The following is a 12,469-nucleotide window of genomic DNA, read 5'->3' as shown; positions in this document are numbered from 1 at the left end:
CCAACAGTGCACAAGGGTTTTCCTTTCTCCACATCCCCAACAAAACTAGTTGTTCTTGTCTTTTTGATAATAGTAGTTCTAAATGTGTATGGTCCTTTGTCCATTTTTAATTGATTTTTTATATTGAGTTATATGAGTTTTTTGTATATTTTGGATATTACACCCTTATCAAATGTTGTTGTTCAGTCACTTAGTCGTGTCCTACTCTCTGCAACCCCATGGACTGCAGCACTCCAGGCTTCTCTGTCCTTCACTATCTCCCAGAGTTTGCTCAAACTCCTGTCCATTGAGTCGGTGATACCATCCAACCATCTCATCCTCTGTCGTCCCCTTCTCCTGCTGTCTTCAATCTTTCCCAACATCAGGGTCTTTTCCAATGAGTTGCCTCTTTGCATCAGGTGGTCAAGGTATTGGAGTTTCAGCTTCAGCATCAGTCCTTCCAATGAACATTCAGGGTTGATTTCCTTTATAATTGACTAGTTTGATCTCCTTGCTGTTCAAGGGACTCTCAAGAGTCCTCTCCAACACCACAGTTTGAAAGCATTAATTCTTCAGTACTCAGCCTTCTTTATGGTCCAACTTTAACATCTGTATATGACTACTGGAAAAACTGTAGCTTTGACTAGAAGGACTTTTGTCGGCAAAGTGATGTCTCTGCATTTTAAAACACTGTCTAGGTTTGTCATAGCTTTCCTTCCAAGGAACAAGCATCCTTTAATTTCATGGCTGCAGTCACCATCCGCAGTGGTTTTGGAGCCCAAGAAAATAAAGCCTGTCACTGTTTCCATTTTTACCCCATCTATTTGCCTTGAAGTGATGGGACCAGATGCCATGATCTCAGGTTTTGTTTTGTTTTTTTATTTTTTTATTTTATTTTTAAACTTTACAATATTGTATTGGTTTTGCCAAATATCGAAATGAATCCACCACAGGTATACAGGTGTTCCCCATCCTGAACCCTCCTCCCTCCTCCCTCCCCATACCATCCCTCTGGGTCGTCCCATTGCACCAGCCCCAAGCATCCAGTATCGTGCATCGAACCTGGACTGGTGACTCATTTCACACATGATATTATACATGTTTCAAAGCCATTCTCCCAAATCTTCCCACCCTCTCCCTCTCCCACAGAGTCCATAAGACTGTTCTATACATCAGTGTCTCTTTTGCTGTCTCGTATACAGGGTTATTGTTACCATCTTTCTAAATTCCATATATATGCGTTAGTATACTGTATTGGTGTTTTTCTTTCTGGCTTACTTCACTCTGTATAATAGGCTCCAGTTTCATCCACCTCATTAGAACTGATTCAAATGGAAAGAGATACGTGTACCCCAATGTTCATCACAGCACTGTTTATAATAGCCAGGACATGGAAGCAACCTAGATGTCCATCAGCAGATGAATGGATAAGAAAACCATGGTACATATACACAATGGAGTATTACTCAGCCATTAAAAAGAATACATTTGAATCAGTTCTAATGAGGTGGATGATCTTAGTTTTTGAATGTTGAGTTTTAAGCCAGCTTTTTCACTCTCCTCTTTCTCCCTCGTTAAGAGGCTTTTTAACTCCTCTTAACTTTCTGCCTTTAAAGTGGTATCATCTGCATATCTGAGGTGGTTGATATTTCTCCGGTGGACCTTGTTTCCAGCTGTAGGGTTAGTTAATAGATTTCATTCATGTTTATTCTAAGTGTCCTTTAAGCTACTATTTTTTTGCTGACCCCAGAGTAGGTCAGCCTATGCATGGGCCCCTCCTTACTGCAGGCCACTCTGCTGGGGACAGGGTTCTTGTCAATATGTCTCCATCTCTCTTACTCATCTCTGCGTGGTCCTTTATCATTGGTTGCACAAAAGTTCTTCAATCAGCTCTCAGGTCTCCTTCAGGAGAAATTGCTCTATTTGTAGGTGTAGATTCGGTGTCTCTGTGGGAGGAGATGAGTTCAGGGTCTTCCTATTCCAAAATAAAAACCCCCAAATGACATTGTTTATACTCTAAGTAATGCAAAGCAACATTATAGCTATTGCACATATCTGACAAAAAGAACAACCATTAACCATTTGATAATTAGAAAGTGCCTGTACATTATTTTGGCAACATCACTGAAATAATAAATGCATATATGTTATTGTTATTATTTCATATTTATGAGTCTTTTTTTCAAATAAAATTCTGTGCTTTAGAAAGCAGGCACAACCATAGGAGGCCTGATTCTCCTCCAATCTCTTCTTCAATCCTTCCCTTTTCCTTCTTCCTGTCTTTCTCTGCTTGTTTCTCTGTCCCTCCTTTGCATTTTCAATTCTTTCTCTTTTCTTTCCTTTTCTCCAAATTCTGGCTCTTCCTCAATTGCTCCTCTTTCCTTTTTATCTCTTATGTAATCTTTTACAATTACCCACCTCCCTATTCCCCATTACAGCTCTGTTTCCCACTCACCTTCCTTCTTGCCACCCCTGCCATTAACCTCACTCCACTTCCCTGCCTTGCATGTGTTTCTCAAAATAGACTTTTCTTTAAATAGAGACAGTGATCTAGATCTACATTTCCCTAATTTGTCCACAAGGGAAATCTCATCACTCAGACCATTGTAAGTGGGAAGTATCAAATGTAAGCACTTGAGTATCTTGTTTTCTGGACAATGATTCTGAAATCTGCATATGTCTCTGAAGAAAATTTCATGTTTGAGTTAAAAGTGTCAATAACATCTACAAAATCTTTTTTTAATAGTTTATCTTTCAGGTTAAAAAAAAAGACATGGTCACTGGTAACAGAATGTGTCCTTTGGTGCTAAGCTTGAGAAGCTGAAAGAAGGCACATATTCAGATAAAATGTCTTGTGAAGCAAAAGCATAACACCTCAGTGTAATAAGATTATGTATTAAAATAGCTGAAGTAGAAAAAAGTATATGTAATATTCCGCCTACCTAAGTAATTATGACTTACCATTTCTTTTACTGCCTTAGCTTCAAGGCCTGACCTTGTTTACCCTTGGAACTTCTGTTCTAGAAGCAGAAAGAGCATCGTGTGGGCTGAGGACAGGCAGGAGGACTCCTGACTCTTACAATGGTGCTGATTTGAATAAAAGGGCACAGCATTTCCTTTTGCTCTTTGAAGGACTGGTAGTGTTTTTCTGAGAGGCTAATCAACCAAAACAGTAAAGTCAGTTAATGCCCATGCAGTGTACTTTTTACCTTTGAGACCTTTTAATCAAATCCCTAACAGGAACTTAGGAAACATTTTCTAACAAATAAAATGAGTCCCTGTGAACAGAAAGTTCCTAATGAAGAGGGATAATTCAAGTAGAGAAGAAAAATATGAGAGAAGAAAGCTTGTGCTTTCCTGTAACTGTTCTTTACTTTTAAGGCAAGCGTGTTATTATGACAACCTCATGATTCAAGGTAAGAGGATGCAGTCTCTTCTGTTGTAAAATTTGAAAAGAAGGACTTTCTGACATTCAAAATATTACTCATCTTTGCCTTGTCTGATATTCCGCAATTAGACAGTCATTCCTTTGGATAAACTGATCTCCTGCGAGCCAAATAGAATGAATAAATCAGTAAAACACACCTGAGGACAATTTCCCAAAGAACTGATTCTGCATCCACACTGTCCAGTAAAAATCTAATTTGAGTCCTACACAGTTTTAACTTCTCTAGGAACTACATTAAAAAAGTAAAATAAAGCAAACAGGTAAAAGTATTTTAGTAATATATTTTATCTAATCCAATGTAGCCAAAATGTTATCATTCAAACATGTAATAAACATAAAACATATTAAAGAACCATTTTACTTTTTTGTGCCAGAGACAAAAAGACAAATATTGCATGAGTCAACACACATGAGGGACCTAAAATAGTGAAATTCATAGAGACAGAAAGTAGAACGGTAGTGCCCAGGGACTTAGAAAGGAGGAATAGGTAGTCATTTTTTAATAGGTAAAAAGTCAGTTTGCGGTTATAAAAATTTTCTGCAAATGGTGGTGGTTATAGTTGCATAAGATTGAGAATTACTTAATGCTACTCATCATATTACTTAATGCTACTGGGCTTCCCCAGTGGCTCAGCGGTAAAGAAGCCACCTGCAATGCAGGCTATGTGGAAGACACAGGTTCGATCCCTAGGTCGGGAAGATCCCCTGGAGTAGAAAATGGCAACCCACTCCAGTATTCTTGCCTGGGAAATCCCATGGACAGAGGAGCCTGGTGGGCTATAGTTTGTGGGGTCACAAAGAGTTCACACGACTGGGCACACACACACATGTATGTTGCTACTTCACTCCACATCCACATCCACTAAGCATGTACTTTAAAATGGTAGATTTCATGTTGTGTATATTTTACCACAATGAAAAAAGAAAGAAAATATGCTGCTATGAACTCTCTGTTAATATCTAGCCTTTCTGCTTTGAATTTATTTCCTTTACTTTGGGGAGAATAGCTTCTCCGTGTTGCTTCATGAGCATAGTTTAGGAAGTATAGTTATATTGTTAATTAGAAAATTACACCTTATCTGCTATATGGTTGAGTGGTAGGTGGTTTATGCAACAATAAGTGGGTTTAGCTTTCACTTGCAATTAGAAGTGCTAAAAGCAACTGAGTCTCATTCAGAAGCAACAGCTAAAATCTAGATTCCTATTACAGAAGTGGGTATGCTTGAAAAGGAGAAAAACAACTCAGTGTGGTTAAATTATTGTTATTTTTAAAATATAGCACATGAAATTCTGGCTTATGATGGGGCATAAAAACGCTTTATTAGTAGTAAATGAGCAAAAGGAATTGTCAGTTTTTTCTGTAATGACTCCCACCAGTGTGGCACACAGCCTATCAAGATATTTGGGCATCAAAAGTGGGAAAAGGGGAGCATTTTTCTAACTTAAAAGTCAATTAATTGGTAGATATTACTGAGTTTTAGAACAATCTAATCTTGAAATTCAAAGGTGAAAGAATCCTTATGTTTAAAGGCAAGAGACTAAATTCCCAACTTCTCTATGACTGCATGCTTTTAGCCCTTAAGACGCTAAAAGTGATCATGGAAAGTCCATGTATAGCCGTTGGCAATGCCTGTGTTCAAATTCCAACGCCAGCATAATTAAGTGTAAAGTGTTAAGAAGTTGTTTAGACTCTTTGAACCTCTGTTTACTCACCTATAAAATGGGAAATATTTACTTTTCAGAATTGCCATGAGAATTCAAGATAATTTACATGCAGTATCTGACACTGATAAATGAACACATTTTTACTTTTCTTTTAGAAGTTAGATGAAGGCCTATTCAACCTCTGGACCTAGTATAACCAATAATAATATAACTATCACTTTATAAAAAATTTTATTGGAGTGTATTTGATTTACAATGTTGTGTTAGTTTCAGTATGGCCATAACATTGTCTACTGATGGAACATTAAGTTTAAGTATATACATGAAATTATATCCCAATACAAAAGAAAAAATTCAAAAGAATAAAACAAGGATATACATGAATTGCTCTGCTAAAGAGTTAAGACAGTCTCAAAAGAGAATTACAGTAAGAAGAAAAAGGTACACATTCAAAGAAAAAGGTTAAAGTTCTTTGACTTCTTATAAATGTAAAGTGAAGAAAGTGAAAGTGTTAGTTGCTCAGTCATGTCTGACTCTTTGCAAACCCATGGACAGTAGGCTGCCAGACTCCTCTGTCCATGGAGTTCTCCAGGCAAGAATCCTTAAGTGAGTAGTCATTCCCTTCTTCGGGGAATCTTCCCAACCCAGGGATCGAACCCATGTCTCCTGAATTGCAGGCAGATTCTCTACTGTCTGAGCCACCAGGGAAGCCCCAACTCTAAAGTAAGTTAGTTAAAAGGTGAATGATCTGATCCAAAATGTCCATCTTCCACCACGCTCAGGATTATGTCTCATTTACCACGTGGTCCCTTAAATTGTTAAATTTGAATTTCCAATTCGTTTCCCTTGGGGAACCCACTACCTTGTCCTATAGCAGGAAAGCTCTTCTTACAGACCATGCTTCCCTTGACCCAACACCATGTCCCAGTGGAGATCAACAAGCTTGGGGTCTCATCAGAAGGCTTCGGCCAGATGGGCAATAGCCCCCATTACCTTTCTACAGGTGGAGTGAGAATGGCCTCAAACACTGTTGGAAAGCAGGTTTGGGATCCTCTGGTTTGAGCTTCTTTTCTATATTCTTGCCAATGTGAACTCTAGGTCTCCCAATTCTTTCATTTTTATCAAGTCGTCCTTAAAGTAAGCACACCTACGTAACACTCTCATTAATCATTTTCAGACTACATAGTCACTGTAAGCTGAATTATTATGTCCCAAAATTAATATGTTAAAGCCTAACCTCCAATATGTATTTGAAATAAGGAACTTACACAAAGGTTAAAGTTATACAAAGTTGTAAGAATGGAACCCTAAATCTTATGAGATTAATATCCTTCTAGGAAAAGACACCATGGAGTTCATTCTTTGTGCCTTGTTGCCCTCTGCCAGCCAGGAAAGGCACTCTCACCAGAAACACATCAACCTGCACCTTAATCTTGGACTTTCCGGCATCCGGAATGTTAAGAAATTAAATTTCTATCAGGTAAGCCACCTGATCTGTGGTGTTTTGCTGTGATAGACCAAGCCAACCAATACAGTAGTTTGATTTCGTATTAATAAGGAAAATACTTTCTCAATTAGTATGGGATTGCCATATCCTTTGAGCCAAATGGTCCTATTTATTCTGGAGAAGAAGTATTTAGTTTTCTTTTGCTTGAGATTTGATTTTAACTGTGCTGAACCATGTGCTCCAATACTTTGGCCACCTAGGGAGAAGAACTGACTCATTGGAAAAGACCCTGATGCTGGGAAGGATTGAAGGCGAGAGAAGGATGAGGACGAGATGGCTGGATGTCATCACTGACTCGATGGACATGAGTTTGAGCAAGCTCTGAGAGTTGGTGATGGACAGGGAGGCCTGGCGTGCTGCAGTCCATGGGGTCGCAAAGAGTTGGACATGACTGAGTGACTGAACTGACTGTGCTGAACTAGTAGCCTATTTGAGTTATTTTAAAAGAACAACAGGGCTTCGCTGGTGGCTAAGTGTTAAAGAATCTGCCTGTCAGTGGAGGAGACGCAGGTTCAACCCCTGATCTGGGAAAAGCCCATGTGCTGTAGAGCAACTAAACTGTGTGCCACCTCTGCTGAGCTGGTGCCCCAGAGCCCGTGCTCTGCAACAGAGGAGCCACCCCAACGAAAGCCCTGCGAGCTGGTGCCCCAGAGCCCATGCTCTGCAACAAGAGGAGCCATCCCAACAAGAGCCCTGCACGGGGCAACTAGAGGGAGCCCCTACTTGCTGCAATCTGAGAAAAGCCCACACAGCAATGAAGAACCAGCACAGCCAAAAATAAATAAACATAGGATTATTTTTAAAGAACACAAACATTAGTTTTAATGGCTATTTACTAGCTCTGAAGAAGAACCTTCTGATGAGAAGGGTTGGGTCGAGGTGTTGCCACTCATTCCCTATGCCATGCTAATATGAATATCTTACAAATCTATGGAGCTGCTTCCCACCTACAAAGAGCTCTCCCTTAAATTTTTACAAACAGAGATAAAGATAATTTTCTTAATTTCAAAGACGATAAATATGAGGCTAAGAACAATTGAGACATTTGCCAAACAACTACCAAAGAGAAAGTCTATGGTAGAAATAATAAAACAAGTCCTCTTTCAGATAAGAAAGCCTTCCTCAGTGATAAATGCAAAGAAATAGAGGAAAACAATAGAATGGGAAAGACTAGAGATCTCTTCAAGAAAATTAGAGATACCAAGGGAACTTTTCATACAAAGATGGGCTCAATAAAGGACAGAAATGGTATGGACCTAACAGAAGCAGAAGATATTAAGAAGAGGTAGCAAGAATACACAGAAGAACTGTACAAAAAAGATCTTCATGACCCAGATAATCACAATGGTGTGATCACTGACCTAGAGCCAGACATCCTGGAATGTGAAGTCAAGTGGGCCTTAGAAAGCATCACTACGAACAAAGCTAGTGGAGGTGATGGAATTCCAGTTGAGCTATTTCAAATCCTGAAAGATGATGCTGTGAAATTGCTGCACTCAATATGCCAGCACATTTGGAAAACTCAGCAGTGGCCACAGGACTGGAAAAGGTCAGTTTTCATTCCAATCCCAAAGAAAGGCAATGCCAAAGAATGCTCAAACTACCGCACAATTGCACTCATCTCACACGCTAGCAAAGTAATGCTCAAAATTCTCCAAGTCAGGCTTCAACAGTACCTGCATGGAGAACTTTCAGATGTTCAAGCGACATTTAGAAAAGGCAGAGGAACCAGAGATCAAATTGCCAACATCTTTTGGATCATTGAGAAAATGAGAGAATTCCAGAAAATCATCTACTTCTGCTTTATTGACTATGCCAAAGACTTTGACTGTGTGGATCACAACAAATTGTGAAAAATTCTGAAAGAGATGGGAATACCAGACCACCTGACCTGCCTCCAGAGAAATCTGTATGCAGGTCAAGAAGCAACAGTTAGCACTTTACATGAAACAACAGACTGGTTCCAAATTGGGAAAGGAGTACACCAAGGCTGTATATTGTCACCCTGCTTATTTAACTTCTATGTAGAGTACATCATACGAAATGCCAGGCTGGAGGAAGCACAAGCTGGAATCAAGATTGCCGGGAGAAATATCAATAACCTCAGATATGCAGATGACACCACCCTTATGGCAGAAAGCGAAGAACTAATGAGCCTCTTGATGAAAGTGAAAGAGGAGAGTGAAGAAGTTGGCTTAGAACTCAACATTCAGAAAGCTAAAATCATAGCATTTGGTCCCATTACTTCATGGAAAATAGATGGGGAAACAGTGGAAACAGTGACAAACTTTATTTTTTTGAGCTCCAAAATCACTGCAGATGGTGACTGCAGCCATGAAATTAAAAGACCCTTGCTCCTTGGAAGAAAAGTTATGACCAACCTAGACAGCATATTAAAAAGCAGAGACATTACTTTGTCAACAAAGGTCCATCTAGTCAAAGCTATGGTTTTTCCAGTAGTTATGTATGGATGTGAGAGTTGGACTATAAGAAAGCTGAATGCCAAAGAATTGATGCTTTTGAACTGTGGTATTCGAGAAGACTCTTGAGAGTCCGTCGGACAGCAAGGAGATCCAACCAGTCCATCCTAAAGGAAATCAGTCCTGAATATTCATTGGAAGGATTGATGTTGAAGGTGCAACTCCAATACTTTGGCCACCTGATATGAAGAACTGACTTGTTAGAAAAGACCCTGATGCTGAGAAGATTGAAGGCGGGAAGAAAAGGGGATGACAGAGGATGAGATGGTTGGATGTCATCACCAACTTGATGGACATGAGTTTGAGTAAACTCCGGGAGTTGGTGATGGACAGGGAGGCCTGGCGTGCTGCAGTCCATGGGGTCACAAGGAGTCGGACATGACTGAGTGACTGAACTGAACATTTTTCCACTATGCAGTATTTTTTCTCTCAGTTTTATTCATTTAGTTTTAGTAATCTTATCCTTCTCATAGTTTAAGGTCCAAGAGTTCACCGTGTCTGTCTGATCAGTTTTGCCAGCATCTTATTCAGATGCCTACACAAAGCAACTTAATTCAAGAGACGTTTATTGAGCATCTACTCTGTGCAAAGCACTGCATTAGGCATTCTCTCCAGGCTTTTAGGAACTCACACTTTGATGATAACCTGTAATAAGATTGCATTGTCTTTAAAAATATGTTTTTACAGACATGTCATAATTGATTCTTATAAGTAAGATTCTTATAAGTAAGTATAAGTAAGTAAGATTCAGAAATCACAGTAGATCACTATGACACTGCTTTTTAGCATACTCCTCTAGTATTATTGGCTCATTAAGTCCACCCAACTATATTGGTAGCAAAGGAGCTGTCTGGTTCTTATCTTCCGTGAGACCTCCTTGATCACAGTTACCTGTACACTTGGCTCAAGCTTTGCCACAAGTTCTTTTTCTGGGGGTTTGGATTTTGACATCCAGAGAGTCAAAATAAGTCTCCATTTGCAACTGAAGGCTTGAAAGTTGACTCAGGAGCTCTCCATTTCCATGTGTCCCACCAACTGGAGCAAGGTGGTTTACAAAGAGCTAAGGCCAACAGGCAGAAAGGAGCAGAGACGGTAGAGGCCTGCCTGCCCCCAGGTCCTACTGCTGGTAGTTCCTGAGATCTCTTGGAAAAGTTGCTCCTGCCCTTTGGGACATCTCCAAAAGCTAACATTTAGAGGGTGCTTGGAGTGTATTTTTTTGTTTCTGATGTTTTCAGTTTTGGGGGAGGGAGCTGGGATTTTTGTTTTGATTTGGTCTGCTTAAGCTAAGTTGGATTTGTAGCTTCCAATTAAAACCCACTCTCTCCCCCAACTCTTTCTCTCAATTTATTTATCTGTCAATCTAGCTAAGATTTTTGCCCTCTGTCTGAGGTTTTTCTTCCCAGCCAACTAGTTTTAAATTCTACACTATAGACTTCTGTATTTTTTGTATTTTCCATTGCTCTAAGCACAGTACATCAAAACTGAGATTGCATATTTGATAGTCATCAACTGGCAAATGTTAACTGAAGTATGGATTCAGTCATGAGTATGAATTCTTTTACCAAGGGACAAAAGATTTTGGTAATCCATTGTTAGGAGGCTATAACAGAATGAGATAGAATGACTGAAAAAATAGATCAAGTTCAATCCTTCAAAAATCTCTCCTCTCTCTCCAAATTTACTCCCTTGTTCCTGTCTCCTTCCCATATTTTATTTGACTAACTCTTCCTCATTCTTCAAGCCTTAGTTAAGATCTTATTCCCTTAGGAAAGCCTTTTTCAGACCCCAGATTTGGTATATAATTTCCTATGGTAAATTTTCATTGCACTCCATATTTCCATTTTTATGGCACTTCAGTTCAGTTCAGTTCAGTTCAGTCACTCAGTTGTGTCCGACTCTTTGCGACCCCATGAATCACAGCACACCAGGCCTCCCTGTCCATCACCAACTCCCAGAGTTCACTCAAATTCATGTCCATCAAGTTGGTGATGCCATCCTGCCATCTCATCCTCTTCGCATGTCAACTCTCTCAACTCTTCGCATGAGGTGGCCAAAATATTGGAGTTTCAGCTTTAGCATCAGTCCTTCCAATGAACACCCAGGACTAATCTCCTTTAGGATGGACTGGTTGGATCTCCTTGCAGTCCAAGGGACTCTCAAGAGTCTTCTCCAACACCACAGTTCAAAAGCATCAATTGTTCAGCACTCAGCTTTCTTCACAGTCCAACTCTCACATCCATACATGACCACTGGAAAAACCATAGCCTTGACTAGATGGACCTTTGTTGACAAAGTAATGTCTCTGCTTTTTAATATACTATCCAGGTTGGTCATAAAGTTCCTTCCAAGGAGTAAGCATCTTTTAATTTCATGGCTACAATCACCATCTGCAGTGATTTTGGAGCCCCAAAAAATAAATTCTGACACTGTTTCCACTGTTTCCCCATCTATTTCCCATGAAGTGATGGGACCAGATGCCATGATCTTAGTTTTCTGAATGTTGAGCTTTAAGCCAACTTTTTCACTCTCTTCTTTCACTTTCATCAACAGGCTTTTTAGTTCCTCTTCACTTTCTGCCATAAAGGTGGTGTCATCTGCATATCTGAGGTTATTGATATTTCTCCTGGCAATCTTGATTCCAGCTTGTGCTTCTTCCAGCCCAGCGTTTCTCATGATGTACTCTGCATAGAAGCTAAATAAGCTGGGTGACAATATACAGCCTTGACATACTCCTTTTCCTATTTGGAACCAGTCTGTTGTTCCATGTCCAGTTCTAATTGTTGCTTCCTGACCTGCTTATAGGTTTCTCAAGAGGCAGGTCAGGTGATCTGGTATTCCCATCTCTTTCAGAATTTTCCACAGTTTATTGTGATCCACACAGTCAAAGGCTTGGCATAGTCAATAAAGCACTTATTATACCATTTTTTATTTGTTAATATTTGCATTTCCCTCAAAGATGAAACTCCTTCAAGGACCACTTTTTTCTTGTTCTCTGCTACATTTGTGATACCAACCAGTATATAGAAGACATATAATAGATCCTATATTTATTAATTGACTAAAAGTATACTGCCATGGAAACCAACAAAGGAAACAATTTCAAAAAAACAGGAAATTAATTAATATGCTTATTCATTATTTAATCATACTTTTAATAATTTGTGTGTGTGTTAGTCTCTCAGTTGTGTCCAACTCTATGTAACTCCATGAACCATATCCTGCCAGGCTCCTCTGTCCATGGAATTCTCCAAGCAAGAATACTGAAGTGGGTTCCCATGCCCTCCTCCAGGGAATCTTGCTGACCCAGGGATCAAACCCACGTCTCTTATATCTCATGCACCGCCAGGCAGATTATTTACCACTAGCGCCACCAGGGAAGATGGGAATATA

Source organism: Bubalus kerabau, chromosome 8, assembly GCF_029407905.1.
Source record: "Bubalus kerabau isolate K-KA32 ecotype Philippines breed swamp buffalo chromosome 8, PCC_UOA_SB_1v2, whole genome shotgun sequence".
NCBI lineage: Eukaryota > Metazoa > Chordata > Mammalia > Artiodactyla > Bovidae > Bubalus > Bubalus kerabau.
Note: the sequence above shows the minus strand (reverse complement) of the source record.